Source organism: Pseudophryne corroboree, chromosome 6 (genome assembly GCF_028390025.1).
Source record: "Pseudophryne corroboree isolate aPseCor3 chromosome 6, aPseCor3.hap2, whole genome shotgun sequence".
Classification (NCBI taxonomy): Eukaryota; Metazoa; Chordata; class Amphibia; order Anura; family Myobatrachidae; genus Pseudophryne; species Pseudophryne corroboree.
Genome location: NC_086449.1, coordinates 161449284 through 161453559, shown reverse-complemented (window position 1 = coordinate 161453559; position 4276 = coordinate 161449284). Strand labels below are relative to the sequence as shown.

Here is a 4276-nt window from a genome sequence, read left to right as displayed (position 1 = left end):
TATTTTCTCTTACGTCCTAGGGGATACTGGGAATCCATTTAGTACCATTGGGTATAGACGAGTACACTAGGAGCCATGGCACTTTAAGAATTTGCTAGTGTGCGCTGGCTCCTCCCTCTATGCCCCTCCTACCAGACTCAGTTTACAAAATGTGCCCGAAGGAGCCGGTCAAGTCTTTGGAAGCTCCTGAAGAGTTTTCTGCATTTATTTTCTAAGTTTGTTATTTTCAGGCAGGATGGCACCAGCCTGCCTGCTTCGTGTGACTTAGGGGGGGGGGGCGGCCCAACTTCTCTCGGGTTAATGGTCCTGTTCCCCGCTGACAGGACATTAGCTGCTGAGGGAACTATTCGCAAGCCCCACCACGACGGGCGTACATTCCCGAGCACGCCGCCACCCCTAACAGAGCCAGAAGAAAGAAGAGTGGTGAGTACTATGCCGGCGCCCCGGTTAGCGGGTTGCCGGCTATTATGGCGGCATGATGGTATGGAGACGCATGGCTTCTGAACGGGGTGGACTGCATCTCCCGCTGTGTAAGGACACATACACTGAACAGTGGACACAGTACTCAGACTGGCAACAAAGCCATAAAAGGATCCTTTATCCATTTTATGCACTCAGACACAAACAGCCAGTATAAAAAAGAGCAGGAAGATTGCTTGCCATTGAAGGGGCAGGGCTTCACTATGAGCGGATCCACCAGCTCACCAGCGCCATTTTCCTTCTACAGCTGACACAGATGCTGTCTGACAGTTACGCGCAGCTCCTACGGAGAGACTCCATATTACCTCAGCAGTATCAGGGGGGAGCGGTTATTAGTGTACTAAGTCCCTAATCTAGGTACTTATTCTGCGACCCGACTAAGCTTGGCATTAGCAGTAAGGGCGCTGTGTGCTGGTTCTATACTCTCTGTGGGGGTCATTCAGAGTTGTTCGCTCGCAAGCCGTTTTTAGCAGCTTTGCACACGCTAAGCCTACGCCTACTGGGAGTGAATCTTAGCATAGTAAAATTGCGAACGATGTATTCGCAATATTGCGATTACACACCTCGTAGCAGTTTCTGAGTAGCTTCAGACTTACTCGGCATCTGCGATCAGTTCAGTGCTTGTCGTTCCTGGTTTGACGTCACAAACACTCCCAGCGTTTGCCCAGACACTCCTCCGTTTCTCCGGCCACTCCTGCGTTTTTTCCGGAAACGGTAGCGTTTTTTCCCACACGCCCATAAAACGGCCTGTTTCCGCCCAGAAACACCCATTTCCTGTCAATCACATTACGATCGCCAGACCGATGAAAAAGCCGTGAGTAAAATTACTAAGTGCATAGCAAATTTACTTGGCGCAGTCGCAGTGCGGACATTGCGCATGCGCATTAAGCGGAAAATCGCTGCAATGCGAAGATTTTTACCGAGCGAACAACTCGGAATGAGGGCCAGTGTCTCCCTGGAAGGGCTCTTTGTGGGTTAATTGTGCATTTAACCTTTTCCTGTGTGTGTGCTGTCACTGTTACAGTATGACGAAAGAAAAAAGCGACCTGGCACCGGTATAAATTGTGATAATGTAAAAGAAACCAAATGGGGACAATTATTGGAAGGTGAAAACCTTTCGGTTACAGTCCTATTGGTGGTGCGCCCAGAGCTAGAAAGTACATGTACTTGAAAACTGGAGAAAAAGAAAGCTCTTGTGTGGGCGCACTCTTGAGAAAAGAATAAGTTCTTCAGATGTATATTGAAAAGGTATTTAAAACATATGTTTATTGGTCAATTAGTTAAAAAGTTAATAGTATCCCACTGTGATCGAAAGAAAAAGGATATTTTTAATTAATTTACTTTTTTGTATTATTATAAATCAAAAATAAGAAAAATATATATATATGCGAAAAATAAGGAATGTTCTGGTCTAAATAATCACACGAAACGGATTAGAAAGGTTGCAGACACCTGGTAGTCTGGCACCCGTTTCTCCTGACCAGCACAGAAAATTCTGTGTTAATGAGACCAAGCAGGGAGATCCAATTTATGTCTTTGAAAGACCACTGAAGGGGTCAATACCGGACAGATTAATGGTCACCTGTTGTACATAGGGCACAATTTATCAACATATCTTACACATTCCTAGACGTTTTGCTGGTAAACGTAAAGTTAGAGGAAAGAAGCAAATGAGAGAGACCACATGAGAAAAACCCAAATTGGTTATAAATATAGGGAGAGGAAAGGAGTGAATATTGGTGATCCTGCTGTTGGTGTACACCCTTCGAGTGAAGGGGAATAGTATCCTACTCTACAACACCAGGTATTCCCAGGGAGTCTCCTCTCGGGTACTGACCTGGCCCAACGCTGTTTGGCTTCCAAGATCGGACGAGATCGGGCATTAACAGCGTGGTATGATAGTAGAGAGGCTATCTACCAATGAGAGTGCACCTATATAAGAAAAGTGAAAGAGAGAAGGATGATAGAAAAGGATAAGATCTGATTAGTGTGTGGATCTGCTTTCCACGTTAGGCAAGGTGAGTTAGTCACCACATGGTGACGTGGGACACCCTGGATCGTGGATGAGAGTCCACTGAAAAGGAATGAGCCAGTAAGGATAAAAAGGAAAAGTATGTAAATTAAGAAAATAATATATGACAGTCAGTTATATTGATAAACATGAGATGATTATCCCCCCAAAAAAGGGAACAAATATCATATGACAGTCAGTTTATATTGATAAACATAAGATGGTTATCCCCCCCAGAAAAAGGGAACAGATATCTATATATAATAAGAAAAATAATGAATAACATCAGAAAAAACGTCAAGTGAAGTCATGAGTCACAATGAAGATAATAAAAATGTTATGTGCATAAGCACCTATGAGTACAGTGATATAGATTCACTATAGATATAAAGGCAGTGTGATACACTGTTCAGAAAGAATCTGGTGACAAAGTGTACAACAGGTTAATTAACCTATATTCATACAGATAAATACAATGTGATATTAATGGGAAATCCCAAAAGTTATTATCACTGGTATATCTTATCCATTATGCACATGTCACCATAAGGATTTGAATATTGGAAATGATACTCATAGTGTCAAAGTCCAGGAGCAAATGGTAAACAGAAATCCTCCATGGAAGAATCTCCTGCTGAGGTCCGTGGAAAACGCGTATCGCCCGTTGGGCTTGTTCACTTCCGGGATCTCGCATTTCCATTCTAAGTGTGGGGTTTAAAAACCCTGTTAATTACAAAAGCAGCCAGTAAGGAGTTACTTCCTGATCGAGCATGGGGGCGGGGATGATAGGTGTATCAATATGGAACTGTGAAAGCGTGTTACCAGCGCTTGCCTACGACGTCAACGGCACGTGATCGGGTCCGGATCATCGGAGAGGCGGCGCTTGTGAGCATGCGCAATGAAGACCTCCCTGTCGTCCTGATGACATGGTGTGCATAGTGCGGCGCCATGTTAGAAGAGGGTATTCCAGGAGTTAAGATGAAGGTCTCCCGGTTGCCATAGTAACCAATATTGGTGTCGCCATGGTGACCTGGTGCGTAACGCAGCGCCATGTTGGGAAAGGGTATTTGATGTGAAGGTCGTCATGGTAACCTGGTACAGAGAGCGGCACCATGTTTAATGAGGTTATTACAAGGATTACAGTGCATATGAGTTATAGTAAAGGGTTACGTGGGTATGTTACAGAAGATAGGAAATATGGGTATTGGTGCTCACAATAATGTCATGCCAAGGTTGTGAGCTAATATTGGAGCTATATGTAGCGGGCTGTGAAAAAGTAGAACACACATAATAGTGAAATGATCAGGGCATGGGAGTGAGAGGACATTAAATAGTGATAATAATAGCGGCCCTTTTAGGATTCACATGGGCCAAAAATAAATGTTAAAAATATAAGTTGTGTATTAGTGCAGGGAAAATAAAATAAAATTGACTAATATGGGATGAATGAAATTGCATAACTTATATAAGAAGCTGTACTGACTATGGTGATGAGAAAAATGTTTAGGAGATGGGGGTGCTATCACTGGGAGCATATGAACGACGCATCCCAGATCTTCGCGTGTGTGGAGTCCACGTATGTAGGTGGACGGGGAACGAGGGGGAAGGTGAGGGGGTATGGGACAGGTGTATTGGGCAGAAACTGGAAAATGACATGAACTGTGACCCTGGTGATTGGGTCACAGGGAGGTGTTGCACGGGATTGGGATACTAATATAAGGTGATATATGCAAAGTGATATCATGATGGTGGGAAAATTGGTATAAGGAGTGGAGACAATCGTGG

General features: G+C 44.0%; 1 pseudogene; it reads right to left on the bottom strand.

Annotated features, from left to right (window-relative positions):
* Positions 1-2269: 2269 nt before the first annotated feature.
* Positions 2270-2387, bottom strand: LOC134937933 (5S ribosomal RNA; annotated as a pseudogene).
* Positions 2388-4276: the final 1889 nt, after the last annotated feature.